Below are 24,341 nucleotides of genomic sequence, written 5' to 3'. Positions count from 1 at the left end.
ACTCACTCACTCACTCACTCACTCACTCACTCACTCACTCACTCAAACAAACAAACAAGAAATGGATTATTTCAAGTTATCTTCATGTACAAAGGACATTAGGTTTTAGGTAATGCGTCATGATTCTAGCTTAACTTTTCAACTCATAAGCGTTATCTCGATTTCAGTTAAACTTTGTATATCCAGTATACCGACTTTATAGAATACTTCAATTTGTTAGCTTAGTGGCTAAACCGTTCACTCGTCACGCTGAAGACCCAGGTTCGATTCCCCAAATGGGCACAATGTGTGAAGCACATTTCATTCTTGTCAATGAGAAACATTGCGTTTATATCACGGCGTTTCAGTTTGATGTGGTATGAGAGCGGAAGTAATACTAGCCTTGAATGCTTATCTCTTTGATGAGTGAGTGAGTGAGTTTAGTTTTACGCCGTACTCAACAATATTCCAGCTATATGGCGGCGGTCTGTAAATAATCGAGTCTGGACCAGACAACCCAGTGATCAACAGCATGAGCATCGATCTGCCCAATTGGGAACCGATGACATGTGGCAACCAAGTCAGCGAGCCTGACCACCCGATCCCGTTAGTCGCCTCTTACGACAAGCATAGTCGCTTTTGTGGCAAGCATGGGTTGCTGAAGACCTATTCTACCCCGGATCTTCACGGGTCTGTCTCTTTGATGAAACCACGAGTAGCGATATGGTACTGACAAACCCAGAAACAATCTGAGATTCGAACCCCTAGTTTTCTGGAACACCTAAAGGACGCTGCTCTACACTGCGAAATGTTGCGGTTTCGACGAATAGAGCAGTCATGCACCCAGACGATTGATAGATTGGTTTAGATTTTAAATAATACAGTTATGATTAATCTATCAAATCTCATTTAATGTCATTTAGATATAGGTAAAGTGTGAGAGGTTATCAAATGTTGACGGGTGCATTATTGGTGGGTGAGGGTTATATTTGTTTGCCTATACTCTGTTCCCACGGCATATATAGATACATGGAATCCCTGGGATTGCCACCTCACAGATGTACTCACGGACACGCTTATTTATGAGAGACTTACGCTTTACAAACGTTTGATTTTCTGTTTTCCTTACGTCAGTGAAAAGAAACCCTCGTTCCAAATCACAGATTTGTTGACATAAAAGTTATTCAGAGCTTTGGAACAACTTATCAACGAAACGATCTTAAATTTAACGTATATGTTTATAATTTACAGGACTTCTCTTGGAAGGAAAGAAGAGAAGAGACGGAAGGAACGAAAAGGGACGACGACCGTATCCCCGAGTGCGCGTGATCTCCCGGGTCCAACGACCACCTTAACTGTCAATCACAGCACACATCAAAGGCGCCGACGTTTGTGATCCTTACAAGCAATAGATATCAAGCAATAAGACGAGAAGGGCGGCAGATGAAATCAGAAAAATATTAAATTTCTCTTTCCTCTGGAGATGAAGATCGTTGTTTTGTCACATGATTCGGGAGATGGCCAATTATGGGATATTGAAGTAGAATTAGATTAAACTGCTCCCAGATCAACGGCCCTGCATCTCCCTCGGCGGAGACATTGAACACGGGACCAGCTAGAAACAATACATAATGTCATATTCAAATGAGGCTCTACCCCTCTTTGTAGACAGGTCTGAGGCACGATTCAGATTGGGTGGGAGGCTTTTGGAGGCTCGTGGCCTCGCTGTGATGAAGGTTGTTTCTCGCTGATGAACGCATTTGGGAAGATTTTCACCGCATCTGTTTCTCATTGCAAAAGATTAGTTTTAGTGCATGGTAGTTTCCATATATGGTCAATATTTAATATGAAGACATATTTTCTTTTAAAGTTCCCATATATGGTCACTATTGACTTTAAAGACATGTTTACTTTCATTACTTCCATGTGAAGTCATTATTGAATATAAAGACATTATAGTTTCCGTATACTGAAAATTAGGCATGTCTACATCAAGAGTATTACATTCCATAATATATATTTGTTATTGAATATATGCATGCTTCTACCTTCGTCCTCTCCATATATGGTCATTACTGAATATAAAGATATATGTTCTTTATAGGGGCGGTGGGTTAGCCTAGTGGTTAAAGCGTTCGCTCGTCCCGCTCAAGGCCCGGGTTCGGTTCTCCACATGGGTACAATGTGTGAAGCCCATTTCTGGTGTCCCTCGCCGTGATATTGCTGGAATATTGCTAAAAGCGGCGTAAAACTAAACTCACTCACTCATTCTTCTTTACAGTTTCCATATACAGTGTATAGTCGTTAGCCTACTGGGTAAAATATATATTTAATTTTGGGGTATTCATATACTAGTATAGTCATTATTGAATTCAAAAGACATTTCTACATTTGAAAATAGTGTTGATGTTTTAGCATATGAGTAATGGTTTGAGTTTACGACATGTAGTACAATGGATATTTGGGTTGACGTTCAGTACTAGGTCTTAAACAAATATTTCGATTCAGTAACGTTTATAGATTATACATATTTCTAACTGATAAAAATAGTCGATCCTATAAACTGATTTATTATCCGTGTGGGTAACGTGACACTTTTACCAATGAGGACGAGATCGTTGGTCGGGTGTCGTGAGTTGTTGGTGGTTGGTCTTGTACAAATATTTAACTCCAACTTTTTAAATGGTTATATTAAAATTTAATTTTAAACAGAAAAAAGATGATCGATGGGGGACAACTGATTTATCAAACGTTATCAAATAATATGGTAGACATTTTCTTTGACAGTTGGCTAAACAGATAATCTTGTGCACTGTTTCTAAGTGACGCTGGGTTTGTTAGTGGTTAACGCGTTCGCTCGTCAGGGCAATGGTCTGGGTTCGATTCCCCACATGGTGTGCTCTGCTGTGATGTACGTTCTGTGAATGGAACAATCTTAAACACGACTTAAATCCTGCCCTACGTGTGAATGCTATAAACGGGATTATTTTATAATGCAAAAGTCAAACAGGAAATCTGAAACGGGAAACGAATTTGCATGGTTTGTGAAAACATTTCAAATGAGCTTATCCTAAAAGTAATTGACAGTAGCTTTTAATGTTGCATGTTAGCCACTGAGGAGTAATAATCACTTAAAGAAAGCCATTGAACAATACATGATGGTTTGAAGACTTTCTGCAACACGTGCCAAATATACGTCACCATAGACTTACCTTTGTGTAGGTAATATAACTGCCACTATAAAGATCGATGTTAGATTGGAACTGGTCTTCAGGAAGCCATACTTGTCGTAAAAGACAACTAAGGGAATCGAGTGGTTAGACTCGCTGACTTGGTTGATATTCAGCTGTGCCAAATGCGTGGATCGATACTCGTAAGGTCAATCACTGGAGTGTCTGGTCCAGACTCAGTTTCATATAGATGGAATATTGCTGGAATATTGCTGGGCGTGGTATTAAACAACAACCAATCAAACCGTTCTTGAAAATCTTGCAAATGGGTAGAACACACACACAACGGTACCAAATAATACAACGAACGTCTGTTGTAGGTTTACCAGCGTTTGGAAATACCGCTCGATAGCCACCTTTGACGCTGCATCAACAGCCATGTCAGCGTATGGACATTGCACGTTAAAAAAACTTGGAACTGGTATCTCGTCTATGGTTAAGTGTTAACGCAGTTGTGTTTGAGTGAGCTTAACGACGCTCTTAACATCACATCAGGAGAAAGAACACAATGATGTACCCATGTTGGGATTTGAACCCAGTGCTTCAGCGTGATGAGACAAGACCTTTACCACAAGGCCACCCGATGTTTGGTTTGTTTGTTTGTTTGTTGTTTTACGCCGCACTCAGCAATATTCCAACTATGTTTCGGGGGTCTGTAAATAATCAAGTCTAGACCAGACAATCCAGTGATAAACAGCATGAGCACCAATCTACTGTGGAATACGATGATATGTGTCAACCAGGTCAGAGAGCCTGACAAACCCGATCCCATTAGTTGCCTCTTACTTGTCGTAATGGGTTGTTGAAGAGCAGTTCTAACCCGGAGCTTCACGGGTGGCTACCCAATGCCCAGTCTGATAACAGTTTGATGTGCTGGCCAGCTGAACCAGGATACCGTTAAAGGGTCCAAGAAACAAGGTAACTATATTATACTCTGATGGCTGTCTGATCCTCCTTATTTCCGCCGAAGACATTTCGTGTTATAGTTCGTCATAGTGTTGGTTAAATGAACGAGCATGCTAGCCTGAGTGACCGGGGATAAAGAGACAGTCCGCCCTCGGCAGTTTTGTTAAGCTATACCCCTGACCTACACACAGATTTGTATAATTATACATTAATGCTACAGTAGTGTGATTCCATTGACTCCGATCGAACTGACAGGTTCGTCGCACTCACTTCCGACCTAGGTAACGAACACGACCTATTTCTCTCACTGCCAACGAGGCCATCATACAACCGGAAGTCAGAACTTCCATACTGAGATTAGAATGCGTGCACAGCAGCAGTTGTCATGGCGTCTCAAATTAATGGATGTCATATTAACTGTTGAACTGGAAAATACATTACATTGTAAACAGAAATGGTTATATTGTACTATGAGGGTACCTGTGACTATCAGCATGAGTACGATGGTGGGACCGCCATTACAGATAAATTAATTCATTTTATCCTGTCATTATTATCCTCTCAGGATTAAATGTCTTTATATAATGATACCTGTCAATATGGAATTATCCTTATTTTGATGGAATGGTGTTCTTCCTATGTTACAGTATATTAGCATATTCCCAAGTATTGAGTGAGTGAGTTGGGTTTTACGAATTTGTTTAGTAATATTCCAGCAATATCACTGCGGGGAACACCAGAAATGGGCTTCACACATTGTACCCAAGTAGAGAATCGAACCCGGGTCTTCGGCGTGACGAGCGAACGCTTAAACCACTAGGCTCCCCCACCGTCCCTATTCCATGGAGTTTCACCACAGTAAAGGCCATGCTAACTGACGGATTATCTTCCCTTGGGTTTAACGCCTGGTACTTTTGGAACAAGAGCTTCAGGTAACAACAAATAATTGATAAAATGCTGTTATTTTATTTTATTTTATTTTTGTATTTGTAACATTACAACATTACATTCTGCCATTACAGCGGCAGGCAGCACAGTACATATGACACTCGTGAAAACAAATGCCCGCTCGGTGTTCACTTATAGTGAGTGAGTGAGAGTTGAGTTTTACACCGCACTCAGCAATATTTCAGCTATATGGCGGCGAAGGAAAGCCATGTTCTATGGATAGACAAATTCTTTATTGCAATGGGTGCGACTTTTCGGTGTAGGTACTGACACCGTTATCAAGCAGCGACGTTTCGGTGTAGGTACTAACAACATTATCAAGCAATTGATGACGGTGTTAGTACCTACACCGAAACGTCGCACCCATTGCAATTAAGAATTTGTCTATACATAGAACTTGGTTTTCCTTCATCTATCCAACTTCTAAAAAGAAGCTATATGGCGGCGGTCTGTAAATGGTCGAGTCTGGACCAGACAATCCAGTGATTAACAGTATGAGCATCGATTGGGAACCGATGACATCCCGATCCCGTGATTGTAAAGAGCAATTTCAACAACACATTTGGACAATCACAGTCATAAGTCAGATGTAGCCTTTGGATGACAGGAAGACAACTGGACAATACAATATACACATATCATACCAGACATATATATTACAAGAAAGATTTATTATCAAAGGGTTCTTTGTTGAAGAGTTTACTCAGAAATACAATTACGAATCATCTTAGATAACGGCAAGCGGAGCTTATCACCTCATGGCTTCAAAGCGTTTCATTGAGCACCCAGATAAGTGGCAGTGTTATTAGAGAATGTGTAGGGCGCAGTGTTATGGGTTACTACAGGGGATTGTAACGGGACCAGTGTTAGTGAGTGAGTGACTGAGTGAGTGAGTGAGTGAGTGGGTGGGTGGGTGGGTTTTGACAGCGTGCGTGCGTGCGTGCGTGCGTGAGTGAGTGAGTGAGAGAAAGAGTCAGTGAGTGAGTCACGTTAACAGTATTTCAGCCATACTGTGACTGGAACAAGTTGGGTTTTTTTGGGTTTTTTAATTGGTTCCCAAGATTATAATATCACAGATATACAAAGCCGTGATACATACACGTTGTTTTGTTGCTATACCTCAAAAACTGCCATCGAGGGAAAGTATAATAACTAGCAATATATCACGGAATGTTTTAAAACTAGTTGCATAAAGATAAAAGCCTAGGGATTCAGCCTCACCAGCAAGACGGGTCATTCATAATTGTTGCACCTGTAACATAGTGAGTGAGTTTAGCTTTAGCAATATTACAGCAATATCGGGGGACACTAGAAACAGGCTTCACACATTCTACCCATGTGGGGAATCAAACCCGGGTGTCCGGCATGATGGGCTTTAACCACTAGGCTACCCCACCGCCCCTCCAACGATTTCTTATCATTAATGTGTATACTAAAAACACCTCCATCTTTTCAGATAACTATGCTTTCTCTTCCAGTGAAGACCGAAAGCAACTTGTGACTACAACACTTCACAGTGAATACGCTCTTCTGAGCATGGCACCTAGGCATAGATTTTCGAAGCTCTCTTAGATAGATAGTCGTAAGTTAATGTTAATGTATGGCGCTTACGACTGTCTTAGCACTAAGAGAGCTTCGAAAATCTAGGCCTAGGGCCCCGTTTCACAAAGCTATCGTAGCGCTACGACTATTGTACCTCCTATACTGGGCCTAGATTTCCGAAGCTCTCTTAGCGCTAAGATAGTCGTAAGTGCCATACATTAACATTAACTTACGACTATCTATCTAAGAGAGCTTCGAAAATCTAGGCCCTGTAACATAGACTTACGACAGGGGCGGTGGAGTAGCCTAGTGGATTAAAGACCCGGGTTCGATTCCCCTAATGAGTACAATGTGTGAAGCCCATTTCTGGTGTGCCCCGTCGTGATATTGCTGGAATATTGCTAAAAGCGGCGTAAAACATTACTCACTCACTTACGACAGTCGTGCTACGATAGCTTTGTGAAACGGGTCTTGTGTTATAACTACCAGTTTGCACTTATGTGCAGGAAAACAAAGTTACGCTGAAAACAGCACAGTTGCATATTACGCAATAGAAGTTAAGTATCACCTAATTAACCCGTGAAGATCCAGGTAATAATGGGGCGGTGGGTAGCCTAATGGTTAAAGCGTTGGCTCGTCACGCCGAAGACCCGGGTTCGAATCCCCACATGGGCACAATTTGTGAAGCCCATTTCTGGTGTCCCCCGCCGTGATGTTGCTGGAATATTGCTAAAAGCGGCGTAAAACCAAACTCAGTCAGTCAGTCCAGGTAATAAATGGTCTTCAGCAACCCATGCTTGTCGTAAGAGGCGACTAACGGGATCGGATGGTCAGGCTCGCTGACTTAGTTGACACATGTCATCGTATCCCAAATTGCCTAAATCGATGCTGATGATGCTGATCACTGGATTTTATGGTCCTGACTTGATTATTTACAGGGCGGCATATAAACTGACGAACAGAAGAAAGTACACACTTGGTGCTTTTGGATTACTTTCCAAAGAGCGACGTAAATGTTTTGAAAAGAGTTTTGACAGTGATATATAAGTCACAGACTTTCCTAATATGTTGCCAAAACACCACAGATATCGTGCCCAATTGCGAAGTTGCCAGTCAAAATCACAACACTTTCCAATTACACCCCAAACACTAGGTGTGTACTTTCTTTTTTACGTCAGTTTAGTTGGAATGTTGCGGCGTTTAACAACAAACAAACACAAATAACTTAATTTCTTGTGGATATTACATGTGTCTCGTACCCGGGTTAAGCAGTGCTTGGAATCAGTGCATGATGTCTCTATTTAAGTGCTTGCCATATAACATACACCACAGAACTGTAAACCATCACATTTTTAAATTTTCGCCTTGGCATTTATTCCTTTTCACCCAAGAGTCGCCCAGAATAATGATAAAATGTGATTTATGACGCCCAAGGTTGACGCAGACAGTATGTTGTACGTTATGAAGAATTATACTCTAATGGCTTTGAATATGAAATATGTGTCACATTGTTACTGCCAAGAGAGGAGGATGTCCTTTGTTGAACAAAACACACAAAACACGCCTCAGAAACGTCAACAACACGGCCTCACTGAGCGACACAATGACAGGTTACGCCGACTGTCATTACCATTGCACTCATGTTAGACAAAAGGTATATTGAAACTAAGATTAACATATAAATATATCTGACATTTATGACCATTCTGAAAGACGATTAAGATACATTTGTGCTGCAAAACCTTACTAGCACTAAACAACGGTAGAACCACGTCACTGTTGCTTACAGTTTCATAGGTATCAAGGTCTTTCATTTCAACAGTATATGATTAAAGAATCGGTATACGTAACTGCCTCCAGTAATACATACATATATATCTCAATCGAAGTTAAGGATGCCGATTTTTGTTTAGATATTGTGCGATATGTATACTACTCAAAATATGTTAAGGATACCGATTCTCTAATATTATGCATAATATTTGGGGATACCGATTCTCTAACATTATACATAATATTTAAGTATACCGATTCTCTAATATTATACATAATATTTAAGGAAACTGATTCTCTAACATTATACATAATATTAAAGAATCGATGTCCTTAACTTCCTTTTAGTATATATTAGATCTATGTACTCACAATTAGAATCAGATACTCAAAAGTAGTTTAGCATTCTTATTTTTACTATATGATATGTATACGACTCAAAAACCCATGCTTGTCGTAAGAGGCGACTAACGGGATCAGGTGGTCAGGCTTGCTGGCTTGGTTGACACACGTCATCGGTTCCCAATTGCGCAGATCGATGCTCTTGCTGTTGATCACTGGATTGCCTGGTCCAGACTCGATTATTTACAGACCGCCGCCATATAGCTGGGATATTGCTGAGTGTGGCGTAAAACTAAACTCACTCACTCACATCAAGACCTTTCTTGCATTGAGAAAACCTACAATTTATTGACATAACTGTCAATTCTCGATCACCACACTCCCGAGTCCTGGGCTTCAAAAAGCCGCCCAGAAACAATTCATCAGTGCGGCGTAAAACTAAACTCACTCACTCGCTATACGACTCAAAAGAAATGAAGGATTCTTTAATAGTATTACAGTTATGAGCTGTGATAATGAACCTGATGCTTCTTTACATATGTTGAGTAGTTTAGGTCGAGGCATGGTGTTAGATAGAGTGTTTAAAGCCTGTTACAATACGAATCTTAAATGTTTATTGCTTTCCATGTTACTTTCATATTTAACAACAACACTCTTCGAAAAAAGACAGATCAGAAGCCCAGCTGAAAAAGTTCATCAATGCACGAAGAACGACAAAGTTGAAACTGTGGGCGTGGGCTGTTTCATCTGCAAACTTCCACAACTTGACTTTAAACAGCTGATGAAATAACCATGATGAAACAATTGACCCATGAAAGCCATGTTAGATGTTTTGATGTGGTTGTAATGTTACAAAAGGCTTTCGTTTGGGTTATTTATTGAAACAATATGTAACAAATGAGGGAAGATGTATAAACTGACTAATCTCAACGACAGCACTGTATTTTTCATGTCTAAAACCTTTCACAAAGAGAAAATATGATGTGCAGGCACTTTGAACTCTTTGTCGTTGGCACCGCAGCATGTGAGGCATTGTCTATCACATGTTTTATGTAGCGTCCCATTACCTTAGCTTGTGCAAATTATTCATTATTCACTAGCGATAAATAAGCTCTTGTTTAAGATCGAAGCAGGTAAAAGCACATCTTTCATCATCTCATTTTGCGACCTTCCTTTCTCCTTCTGTTTCCTTCAAATGTAACTTTATCACAGTAGAAGACGGATGAGGATGCGATTTTCAGAAGGTTACCTGTTGAGATGATTAAAGTTTACCTTTGAGTGTATTTTATGTTCATTGCGACTTTGGTCGTCGGTTTTAAACAAAGGAATCACTGTGTTTCTTTTCAAATGGAATACATGCGTTTGTGTTGGAATAAACATAACATATGTCCCCTGATGAAAACTTCAAGTTTATTTTCAGAGAATTATATGTTTTCTAGTTTTAAAGATTTTACAAATTATTTGTCATAAGATTTTTCAACGGTTCTGATTGGTTTTGAGGAATCATGGGGTGGGTATGGTTGTGGTACAGGTTATTGGATCGAGCTTAGCTCAATGATTTGATTTTAGTTCCACGTCATTGGAGCGGAAGGTCGCGGGTTCGATCCCCGACCGCGTCATACCAAAAGACGTTAAAATATGGTACTTGTTGGGCCCTGCCTGGCGCTCGGCATTAATGGGTACAAGAAGGACTGGTCGGCTCGGAGTCAGTATAATGTGTCTGAGTGGGGTATTCATGCTTCACTGCGGCATGGTATCTCAGTGGGCTAGCACTATAAAACCAGCTTAAGTCTGGGCTAGTACAAGCAGCCACACATACACATACACACGCATGCACGTTGTCATATGAGCGAAATATTCTCAAGCACGACGTTAAACCCCTATATCACCTCACCCCACCTCCACGTCATTGGCCATCGGGTCTCGATGACATAAGGGGCGGTGGGGTAGCCTAGTGGGTAAAGCGTTCACTCGTCACGCTGAAGACCTGAGTTTAATTCCCCACATTGGCCCATTGGTGTGAAGCCCATTTCCCCGCCGTGATATTGCTGGAATATTGCTAAAAGCGGTGTAAAACTAAACTCACTCACACACTGCCCACATGGTATGACCATATCTGGTGTCCCCAGCAGTAATTTTGCTGGAATATCGCTAAAAGTGACGTAAATCCTCCCTCCTTTGCTCACTTCATCTTTGATGAAACGCAAAAGCAAAGGTATGAATATGACAAGGCGACGATTTTATCACGAGCGTCCTGTATGTTTTCTTGCCACTTCCATATAAAAATATAACAAAAAATAGTATACAAATAAAATCTCCTATCAAATATATTTTAATAGCAGGAGGGTTGGTTACTATTTTTGATACAATAAGTATTTATGTTCTACGCTTTAAGCTGACAATCCTTTTCCTCATGAAATATGTTGTGTGTACGTTTTAGTTGGTCTTTGACATTATACTGGTACACTGGATGTACCCGTGAACATCCGGGTCCGAACTGATCTTCAGTAACCCATGCTTGTCGTAAGAGGCGACTAACGGGATCGGGTGGTCAGACTCAGTGACTTGGTTGACACATGTCATCGTATCCCCGTTGGTAGATCGATGATCATGATGTCAGTCACAGGATTGTCTGGTCCAGATTCGATTATTTACAGAACGCCATCATATAGATGGAATATTGTCAGCGTTTAACAACAAATTATACATTAGAGGTCTAACAGTCTATACAAGCAGGAAACATTGCCCCATTTTATACATACAGTTATACTGATCGGCTTTTCCAACAAGGTGAATGCCCGACACGGATCATGTCGAAATATAGTACTGGTCATTCGCACGCGTATCACTCAGCATGACATGTGACAATACAATATGCATATTTACACAGAATAGTTTACTATGTGAATGTACATCGACTTACATTCTAACTATGGCACTGGTTGCCCTGCTGTAGCGTCGTAATTAGTTCTGCTGCGCTGCAGCCCAGTGGCGTGGGTTCGAATCCTATTTTTTTTATTTCAACTCCGTCACCAATATAAGGCTATAGTTTCGTCTCTGAAATATGTAATTTGATAGAAAATATTATTTTTAAAAATTTAAAATGAACCCTGAGAGATTTAGTGATAGGCGTTTGTCAATTAAGCTGCCACATCGCTTTAACACAAAGAGTGTCGTTAAATCAAAGTCACATTCTTGATGTTAGTCCATCTTAAAGTTAGTGAACATTAATATTTTAGTTTGTTTAGTTTTAACATATTTTATTCACAAAATGAAAAGGGTCGGTGACAAGTTCTTACAACTTATAAAACCCCTCTCTAAGAATATTTACAATAACAAATTTCTGCGCAGCAGTCATTGGAAACAGACACAGAGGGAGATTGACAGTTAAGGGGAAATATACTCATGTCAATAATGGTTGTCACCCTCCCCACCCCAACCCCACACCCCACCCCACATCCCTCTCCAATAAATAAAATTGAAGGGGGTGACAACCATTATTGGCATGAGTATATTATAATACGTTTTGAATTGCTTATATACCGATGTACATTTTAATTTTTTAAATATAATCTCATGTTTAGGATTTGTCAGATCTTCAAAGCCGTTTAAATGAACAAATAATGTAATCACATAATTACAATCACAGACATCTTGAATAGCTTTAAACATGATATTTCTATGTTAATTGTATAATAAACATTCTAAGAAATAATGAAGAGCATGTTTGCACCACATTTCCACATGGGCAGGATGGATCTATGATTAGCCCTACTCTCTACAGATCGTTTTCTAACACTGTAATATTTTCCCTTCAGCCCAGCCTAATCTGCCAAAGCTCAAAAAGAAGCAAGTCTAGATTTCAGATTTATCCCGGGCCCGCATCTGACTATCTCTTCTCCTTGGGCTCCTTTTCAGTTATTCATTCTGTCAAACTTCTATACTTTAAGAGACTACGTACAGTCTAGCTAGATGTTTACTTCTTTAGATACGGCATGGACTACAAGAGATGCTCCTCATCCCCGTGAGGGTATACAAAGGGCTCCTCATAGTCTATCATTCAGTGACCCCAGTGCAGAGATTATATCAAAGTTTAGTTGGCACGACCAGAATAGTCTTGGTGTGCTTGGTAGGGTAAGATTATTTTAAAAAGATGACTTCGTTGACAAAGTGATGTCATGGTAACGTATACAAAGTGTGATATCCGTTAATTAACTTAAATGCTTCAGTATAAGACAAACTGTCATGGATCAACTTCTTCTTTATTGTTTACTTGTTTACACAACGTTTCTGGAGAGTGAGAGAGGGGGGGGGTTTGTTGAGAGTGGGGGAGAGAGAGAGAGAGAGAGAGTTTTGAGAGAGAGAGGGGGGGGAAAGGTTCTGCTTAGCCTTTACTTTAACTTTAAATTGTCCAATTTCTGCGCTGTGAACCCCAGGTTCATATTCAACGCCAAAAACTCCAATGTCTGCCCTAGGAACACCAGTTCCACATTCCACGCCATGAACAGCAAGTACTCCGTTATGGACACCCAAATGCAACGTTTCGTCGTCATGGACGCCTATTTTTGCATCCATGATGTCTCTATCCACATCGCTGATATCGACATTCCGTTTCATCACATCACCACCTCTTAATGTTTCAGCACCAAGACCTCTTAATTCCGTATATACTCATGGAAACAAATAAGGGAACACATGAAAGTACAAGTATTCTTTATTCTTTTCCAGGTTTCTTCACAAGGTATGTATCGCCCTGTGGGTGAAATTCTGGGAATAAATAAAGGATCACTTGTACTTTCATGTGTTCCCTTATTTGTTTCCATGAGTATAGTCAACATATAAAAGACACCCTCAATGGCATGAACACCAGGATCGGTATTCTGAACACCAATGTAGACCTCGGAACACCTGAACATGTCCCTTAGCCTAAAGCCCCGTAATGGTTGTTACTATGTATGTTGGTATCTTATTCCAAACCAGTAATCTGTTTTTCAGAAATATCTCATTGTCACCTACGTTCAAAACAGAATGCGAGACACCTACAACATGCATGGTGTCACGTACGAATACGATGATTCACCCCAAAGCAATGCACATATTCACATATATTCATATAGATTTAAGTAAAAAAACGTTTCGTAAAATGTTTTTTTCCCAACCGGAAAGGCAACAGGGTGGGTTGTGAAACAACTGCGTGTTTGCAGAAGTAGAGAGACGTGTGGAAGGATTAATTTAATGGTGCGCAATAATGAATGTTTCCCATAGATTCCGGTCTGATCATCAGTGAACAGGATCTGACCTGTGTTATCTAAAACCATGGCATGTTGTCATCGGCGGCTAGTTTCAGTATTTCGGGATTGTTCTGGCCGTTATTTGACGTGGCCCCAGCCCTTGCCTTACAACCCTGTTGTGTCTGCGGAAGGCCGTGGAATGCCGTGCCAGACGGCGTCCGCGACAACATCACTCACGATTGTATGACATGTATTATTCTATGAACGACCTGCTACCCTCGTTACTCGAACTGTCACCTGCGCTGGTACGACTTCGCAACCTTGCTCTTAACTTTATAGATAAAAACAACTTAAGTCAATAACCCGAATCTGGAATTTTTATGGAATTAACGTCATAAACATTTTGTTGACTTTGAACCATTTTATACGAGTATTTTAGGAGAATTTGGTCATGTCCTTGAATGAATTCATTAAAACCATGAATCTTAAGCTATGAAACTTGTCACTGAAGGGCTTTGTGGTGAAAAGGTCCGTAAATGGAGCCGAAGACCCGGGTTCGATTCCCCATGGGGTAAAATATGTGAAGCCCAACGGGATACAGTTGGAATAGTACTAAATGCGGCGTAAAATCATACTCATTCATTGAAACTGTGCAATGCATTCAGGCCTTCTCGAAGTTTGGGATAATCCCGAGTTACATCAAACTTTACTTGATGCCACTCAACGTTCAACAAGTTCTGCGAAACTCAAATTCGGAAACAAAATTCAAGCGATCTAATGCTTTTAAAAGTTTAATAAGTTCAATAAGCTGACAGGTGGAAGTTTGATATTATGAACATTTGAGCTGAACTCATGCTTTATAGAACAAGATAAAGGTGTATCTCAGTTTTCCAAAGGGCGGTGGGATAGCCTTGTGGTTTGAGCGTTCGCCCGTCACGCATATGGCCCGGGTTCGATTCCCCACATGAGTACAATGTATGAAGCCAATTTCTGGCGTTCCCCTCCGTGATATTGCTGGAATATTGCTAAAAGCGGCGTAAAACTAAACTCACTCACTCAGATTTCCATTTTACCTCATAGCAATACCACTAAAGGTACGACTAGTAATATGTACCTCCATGTTTTGTTTAATCTCGAACTTTGTCAGATACTACTAAAGGTACAACTATCTACATGTTGCTCTGTACTTTCAGTTTTATCTAAAGTACAGTTTCTTTCCCATATTTTCTTTTTTTAAATTCACATTCAACATAAGCCATTCCGTTGACCTTGCTAGCTCCTATCGTGTGATGATTGCTGCTGTCTATTCCAGGCAAATTTAGGAGCGGAGTCTATGACTACCAAGGGATCCATTTTTATTCCCACCTGTCATTTCTTTCATTCTAATCTGCTTTTGCTTCCCCCATATAACGTTTTCATATGTTGCCGTTGAGTGGGCACTTTTGATATGACAGATGACACCCACCGCGCCATTGTCTGTAGTCTGCTGGACTAAGATATTGCTGTATGAATAATGCAGCGATTGCTTCAGATCTGTGTGTGACGCCAAGACGCAGACCACCACTGAAACAACGACGTGTGACGCCGTAACAGAGTCGCCGATGTTGTGCCTAGACGGCATAAAAGACACAGTGGGCCTGGAAGCATTGGCTAGACCGCATAACCAAAGCATAACACACAGTGGGGCCTGGAAGCATTGGCTACACCACTTAACCAATGTAGCATAACATTGAGGAGAAACATGATGTGGCATAACAATGGCTACAATACTGCAGTTAGTTTTCATAACAATGGCGACAGAGCTGCATAGATGTGGCATAACAATGGCTACAATACTGCAGTTAGTTTTCATAACAATGGCGACAGATGTGGCTGCAATAGAGTTAGTTTTCATAACAATGGCGACAACAGATGGCATAACAATGGCGACAATTGCAGTTAATTTTCATAACAATGGCGACAGAGCTGCATAGCTGTGGATGACAATGGCATAACATAGATGTGGCATAACAATATTGCAGTTAGTTTTCATAACAATGGCGGCAGAATAGATGTGGCATAACAATGGCGACAATGCTGTAGTTACTCTTCATAACAATGGCGACAGAGCAAGCTGTGGCATAACAATGGGCAGTTAGCTGCCATGCATAGATGTGGCATAACAATGGCTACAATACTGCAGTTAGTTTTCATAACAATGGCGACAGAGCTGCATAGATGTGGCATAACAATGGCGACAATACTGCAGTTAGTTTTCATAACAATGGCGACAGAGCTGCATAGATGTGGCATAACAATGGCGACAATACTGCAGTTAGTTTTCATAACAATGGCGACAGAGCTGCATAGATGTGGCATAACAATGGCGACAATGCTGTAGTTACTCTTCATAACAATGGCGGCAGAGCTGCATAGATGTCCATGTGGCATAACAATGGCGACAATGCTGTAGTTACTCTTCATAACAATGGCGGCAGAGCTGCATAGATGTGGCATAACAATGGCGACAATGCTGTAGTTACTCTTCATAACAATGGCGGCAGAGCTGCATAGATGTGGCATAACAATGGCGACAATGCTGTAGTTACTCTTCATAACAATGGCGGCAGAGCTGCATAGATGTCCATGTGGCATAACAATGGCGACAATGCTGTAGTTACTCTTTCAATGGCGACAATACTGTGCAGTTACTCTTCATAACAATGGCGGCAGAGCTGCATTGATGTGGCATAACAATGGCGACAATGCTGTAGTTACTCTTCATAACAATGGCGGCAGAGCTGCATAGATGTGGCATAACAATGGCGACAATGCTGTAGTTACTCTTCATAACAATGGCGACAGAGCTGCATAGATGTGGCATAACAATGGGTATAATGCTGTAGTTAGTTTTCATAACAATGGCGACAGAGCTGCATAGATGTGGCATAACAATGGCGACAATGCTGTAGTTACTCTTCATAACAATAGCGACAGAGCTGCATACATGTGGCATAACAATGGCGACAATGCTGCAGTTATACTCTTCATAACAATGGCGACAGAGCTGAATAGATGTGGCATAACGATGGCTACAATGCTGTACTTACTCTTCATAACATGGCGACAATACTGCAGTTAATTTTCATCACAATAGCGACAGAGCTGCTTAGATGTGGCATAACGATGGGGACAGGGTTGAATAGATGTGGCATAATACGAAACTATACGGCAGTAATTTTTTTCATAACAAGGGCAACAGCGGTGAATAGATGTGGCATAACAATGGCGACAATACTGCAGTTAATTTTAAAAACAAGGGCGACAGAGCTGCATAGATGTGCCACAGCAATGGCGACAATACCATAGTTAATTTTCATAACACCAATAGCGACAGAGCTGCATAGCTGTGGCGTTACAATGGTTACAATACTGCAGTTAGTTTTCATAACATAGGCGACAGAGCTGAATAGATGTGGCATAACAATGGCGACAATACCTCAGTTAATTTTCATAACAATGGCGACAGAGCTGCATAGATGTGGCATAACAATGGTTACAATACTGCAGTTAATTTTCATAACAATGGCGACAGAGCTGCATAGATGTGGCATAACAATGGCGACAATACCGCAGTTAATTTTCATAACAATAGCTACAGAGTTACATAGCTTTGGCATAACAATGGCGACAATACTACAGTTAATTTTCATAACAATGGCGACAGAGCTGAATAGATGTGGCATAACAATGGTGACAATACCGCAGTTAATTTTCATAACAATAGCTACAGAGTTACATAGCTTTGGCATAACAATGGCGACAATACTACAGTTAATTTTCATAACAATGGCGACGGAGCTACATAATGTGGCATAACAATGGCAATGTTGCATAGCTTTTCAAAACGGTGGCGACAATGCTGCAGTATGTTTCATAACAATGGCAACAGGGCTACATTCAAGTGGCACATACCATTGGCGACAATTGTGCGGTTTTTTTTATATAGATGTGACATAACAATAGCATTGCTGTGGGAATACGATTGCCACAATAATGAACAAATGTGGCATAACAATGGGGATAGTATTGCACCGATGTGGCATAATGCATATGATGGCGACAATATTGAACCAATATGGCATGATGGCGACAATATTGCACCAATATGGCATAATGATGGCGACAATATTGCACCAATATGGCATAATGATGGCGACAATATTGCACCGATATGGCATAATGATGGCGACAATATGGCATAAAGATGGCGACAATATTGCACCAATATGGCATAACAATGGGAATAATATTGCACCAATATGGCATAAAGATGGCGACAGTATTGCACCAATATGGCATAACAATGGGAATAATATTGCACCAATATGGCATAAAGATGGCGACAATATTGCACCAATATGGCATAAAGATGGCGACAATATTGCACCAATATGGCATAAAGATGGCGACAATATTGCACCAATATGGCATAAGATGGCGACAATATTGCACCAATATGGCATAAAGATGGCGACAATATTGCACCAATATGGCATAATGATGGCGACAATATTGCACCAATATGGCATAATGATGGCGACAATATTGCACCAATATGGCATAAAGATGGCGACAATATTGCATAATGATGGCATAATGATGGAACAATATTGCACCAATATGGCATAATGATGGCGACAATATTGCACCGATATGGCATAATGATGGCGACAATATTGCACCAATATGGCATAATGATGGCGACAATATTGCACCAATATGGCATAATGATGGCGACAATATTGCACCAATATGGCATAATGATGGCGACAATATTGCACCAATATGGCATAATGATGGCGACAATATTGCATATGGCATAATGGCGACAATATTGCACCGATATGGCATAATGATGGCGACAATATTGCACCGATATGGCATAATGATGGCGACAATATTGCACCAATATGGCAATATGGGCATAATTGATGGCGACAATATTGCACCAATATGGCATAATGATGGCGACAATATTGCACCAATATGGCATAAAGATGGCGACAATATTGCACCAATATGGCATAATGATGGCGACAATATTGCACCGATATGGCATAATGATGGCGACAATATTGCATAATGATGGCGACAATATTGAACCAATATGGCATAATGATGGCGACAATATTGCACCAATATGGCATAATGATGGCGACAATATTGCACCGATATGGCATAATGATGGCGACAATATTGCACCAATATGGCATAATGATGGCGACAATATTGCACCAATATGGCATAAAGATGGCGACAATATTGCATAAAGATGGCGACAATATTGAACCAATATGGCATAATGATGGCGACAATATTGAACCAATATGGCATAACAATGGGGATACTATTGTACCAATATGGCATAATGATGGCGACAATATTGTATATCAGTGGCATAACAATGGGGATAATATTTTATATCAGTGGCATAACAATACTGCTTCTAATTTGGAACAACAAATGGCGATAATATTGCAACAATGTATCTCAATAATGGCGCCAGAGCAATAGTAGAATTGAATTGTAACTACTCATATTCTATGCTGTAGAGATAATTGTTATATGTCTCAAACAATTGTGACAACAACTGCTTTAGTTGATATCAAATAAACAATTGAACTATTGTAATATTGAAATTTCAAGAAAACAAAAAAGGTTGCATAGTTGATCTGCTATGTTTTCGTTGACTTCAATCATCGTCAAATTTAAAGCCTAAAACTATGAAGATCAAACATGTAAAGAGAAACCTGCAGTTTTATTCAAAAACCGGTTTACATACAGTCGAGGATATACTCACATCGGACTTTACCGGAAGTAGCAGAGGTAATAGAATGTCGTGTCGATGTATAATAAAGTATTTATTAAGTGGTTGGTATTCGCTCCCGGACAAATAAGTAGAGAGGGGTTTTGCTGGGAGTTACAAACGAGGTGGAATGCGGAGAGAGGAGGAGTCATGAGAGACGAGACACAAAGTCTTCTACAGTTGCCAGAGAGTCTGTGGGTTCCACGGTTAGCGAAACACGGACATGGACGTTTCAATACACATGCAGGAGCAAAATGTGCTTAAAAGAAAGATTTGAGAAAGGGTTGGGACTTGCTTTGTAATTACATCTAGTATCAAAGTGGATCGATTGCCTCCCCTTGCTCTTCCAGTATACACACTGTCGTTTGATGTTCAACGTCGCGCAGCAACGCCAGTCACAGTTATCTCCCCTGTTCCGCTTTTCAGCAGCGGGGATCCGTTCTAATCAAGCATCTCACTGTCGTTATTCAGGCTGTTTGATGTCAAGTGTTGAGTTTGATTCAACTTTTATACAGCCGTGCAAGCAGCAACGGGAAGGGGAGCTCAGTATAACGTGGCCCTGCACACTATCACTCGCCCCGTAATAAAGTTGGCCAACTCATGGCCGCCATGGTCTTGGCCAATGTCCTTTCAAGTTTGCTCAGCGATACGTTTGTTAACTGTTCTCAACAGAAACAATCAAAAGGATTAAGGCAGATACAATAAGATTGTGTTCCACACAAAGCAACGTCAGAAGAACAAAAGCTGTTCCATAAAGCAAATGTAATAAATATACCATATAAAGCCAGCACGATGCTTAGTGAAGAATACTAAAAGACTGACGCCATCTTGTATGCACGTTCGATGGTTAATTCGTTCACAGTTATTCATACATATATGTCATTTAGTCAGGATTCAATATTTTAGGATTTGGAAATTTATAAATTTCGTCATAATTACCCCTCTTAATACAGACCCGTCTCTCGTGCCCCCTCCCTCGCTACCCCCACCCTCCCATCTCTGATCACAACAAGAGCCCTGGGCTCTATGATCAGCCGCTGAAGCTCCACACAGGAGCCACTCAGATGGAATATGCGAGCTTTAATGACCGGAAAACGAGCAACTTGTGTTTCTAATTAAACCTCACAAATTGGAGAGAGAATCGGGCGTTCGCTCGATCGGGATCGTAACGAAACTAGGGCCGGTAAACTTGTAGTAGTCACTTATTGGCAATCGTAGGCAGGTAATAAGGACGCCATTCATTGGTCCCGTCTCTCTCACGCATCTTCTTTCATTCATTTCCAGATGACATTACCATATGAGCAAACACACTGTAACTACTAACGCAGTATTTACGGTACAGTGTAAACGGTGTACCGTTTGCTTGGGCAATTGTTTCATTACTTATTAACCTTTTTTTTTTTTTTTTTTTGGTGTGATTTTTTATTAAAATTTATTTATTTACTTTATTTTGTTCCTTCAATCATTCACCTTCATTTATCTTAATATTCATTCATTCATTTATTAGGGTATTTTTATATTCATGGCTGTATATATTTTATATTTATGCATTTATTCATTCATACATGCATTCATTCATTTTCTATATTTTTATCTAATATCAAGTCATTTTAAATTATGCTGGCATTGTTCTGAATGTATTATTTGAGCAAATGTTGACCCAACATATATTCATCATATTTCATATATCTGATACATATTACGATAGTATCTAAACATCATGGGCATCAAGGCAACTGATGGGGCATTACTCTCTTATCGAGCCCAGTTACCTGGCGTGATAATAAAAACACGTATTCATTTCCATCACATATGAATTGGTCTTGGGCCATCTCATGCATACATTATAAATATATTACCTGCATGATTTCCATATGCATGAACGTATGCATGAACGTATGCATGACACTTATAAATTGCTGATATGATTAATAGCACACACAGGGAAAAAGTAACATTTGTTGACAACGTTTGACATTATAGCTATTGGCCTCCATGTACGAAGGTCGTATTTGAACCATGGGAGCGGTATAAGATTATCGGAATTTAATGTATATAGGAATTACAGACCGGCCAGATGGACTGTCCATTATGCTTGACCGTCGTCATTAATATGTAATTGCTGTTCTTTGTCTAATTCACTGGAGTGGAGGGTTGTGACGACGGGCGGCCATAAAGTCACACTAACACGAATATCATTATGAGACAGCCTTGTATTTTTCACGGGCATAATACTTGATGTTTTATTGCGAGTCGAGAAGGGAGGAACGCTGAAGTTAAGTGCCGTCCACGTCAACGGGGTTTGTCCCAGGGGTGGGGGTACGTGTGTGAGGGTCGAGACACTCAGTTTGTACCAGGTCAACCCCCAACGACGGGGAGGTTGGGGACCCTGAAGTGTTGTTCAAACCCGAGATCCCCTTCCAAGTGGGTGGGGTGGGGGGGGATGGGTGGTGATACATTGGGCTGTTGACAATATGCGTGTGTCCCTGATCGAGACGCTGACTAACGAGGAGTACTGCCTGTGTGCTTCCATCAGTCTTATACTGGAGTAGTAGCTTTCCGGGAAGATTTTATGTCGCTCTCGGAGGCCATTAGAGTTAGAAGAGCTTGCACTATTTTATAATTCATTATGCACAGAGCGGTTGACAGATCAAAGGACAGATTATAACTTCAAAGCGCCGCTCCCCCGGGAGATTAGCCTTGCTTCGTGCATGCTCGCCGCTTGCTCGGTCGGTCTCTCTCCCTCGTACGTTACAGCAAGTTGAATTTGTCGTGCTGTAACGCCGCCCTCGATGTTTGCCGTCACGGGGATCGAATAACGGCGGACCGTACCCTCCCGGCCAGTTGGCCCTTGACCATCAGGCTATCTATAGGTCAAACGAGGTTACGACTGACCAATACCCCAGGCTGGTCTCTAAGTGGCTGAATTATACGGACAAATACTACCCACCCTCAGGAGTGTTTCCCTCGTGAGGTAAAGGATCTCAATGGCGTTTACACGTGTTAATAAAAGCGGAAAGAAAATATGTTGCTTATGGTGAATGTTTTAGGTTGTTTCGTGATTTGTAATCGAGATTTTGAGAAAATTATATTTATTAGCAGCGCGTGAAATTTAGGGCGGGGTTGGCATTTATTTCAGTAATGGTGCTACAGACATTAAGAATGATTATGAGACAAAACATCAGATAATCGATCTATTTCAAATACCGTATCATTTAAAAGAATCACTTCAAACAAATTTAATCAACAGCATTCACATTAAACGTTGAGGACGCCATGACTTGGTACTTCACAAAGCTGTTTAATGTGCAAACGCTCCAAAGATAGCCCGTTGCTGGCAACTGCCATAATGTTTAAACGAGAGTATTTTGCATGAAATAAACCAATTCTAATTCATTCAATGCTTCAGTTCTTCAGTAGTAATTTACATGCTTCCTTTCAGACTTGTTACAAAGACATTTGTGCATTTTACAATGACCAACTGTCAAACTTTTCGATTATGTTGATGCCAATCTGTTACACGTATTACAAACGCCAGAAATATTTGTTCAATGGTGAAAGAGCACAATCGGAATCAAAGACTTTACCATTATTCAAATTAGAATCTTTTGTCTATGGAGAGCTATGGAAAATTCCGATGTAAGACAAATCTGCACCCTCAAATTTAATTTCCCCCATAAAGCAACAACAATGTTTTCATTTAAGAAACTGATTGACATCATAATATTGAACAGAAAATATTTGATTCATATGTAAAATTTGATTCCTTTTCGCTACATTTAGAAAATTATGACGGCAGATCTGAAACAGATAAGATATTACAATGTTGTAATTTGAAAAAATAATAATCATACTGTTAATTGTAAATTGTTATTTTTGTCTAATCAAGATGCCGATCATTTCACAAGGAAATAAAACCTTTGCACATGTTCAAAATTAAAAATAAAAACAAAGTGATTATAGAATTGTAATTGTTTCTATTTATGATATGCAGGCAAATAAGAACTATTTAAACTGTCTCGGGTTTAGGAATATGGTGGCAGCCATTTCTCGGGTTTGCACTAAACGCTATCAAAACTGGGAGTCTCCTCTAATACTCGAGGCTTTTATCGCTTTACTGATGTTTGTTTACAGAGAAGTAGACTTCAGTTGGTTATTTGTAGATTTATCAAGCTAGAGAAACAAATTAAAACACCAACTTCCTCCTCTTCTTGTTTATTAACGCTATTATTTGTCTAACCGTTACAACGTGTAGAAAGTGAAAGAGGAAAAATATGTTTTGCCACAGACTTGTATCAAATTTGTCACCACAAGTGTTTAAATCCAGCCGGGAAATATGGTATATATATATCACCAGTTCGAGGTTGTCGCATATTTTCAATTAAATCGCCCAAACGCCGAGAATGGTTAAAAGCCATATGTTAAGAAACTCACCTGTTAGTGGTTAAACTGCACTTACAGACTTTATGGATTTAACGGTTTTACGTTTGTTGTTAAACATGGTTCGACGGAAAAGGAATACTTTCCGAACACGACCACCGT

This window comes from Haliotis rubra, unplaced genomic scaffold (assembly GCF_003918875.1).
Source record: "Haliotis rubra isolate DU_JTF1 unplaced genomic scaffold, ASM391887v1 Scf33, whole genome shotgun sequence".
Taxonomy (NCBI): domain Eukaryota; kingdom Metazoa; phylum Mollusca; class Gastropoda; order Lepetellida; family Haliotidae; genus Haliotis; species Haliotis rubra.
Note: the sequence above shows the minus strand (reverse complement) of the source record.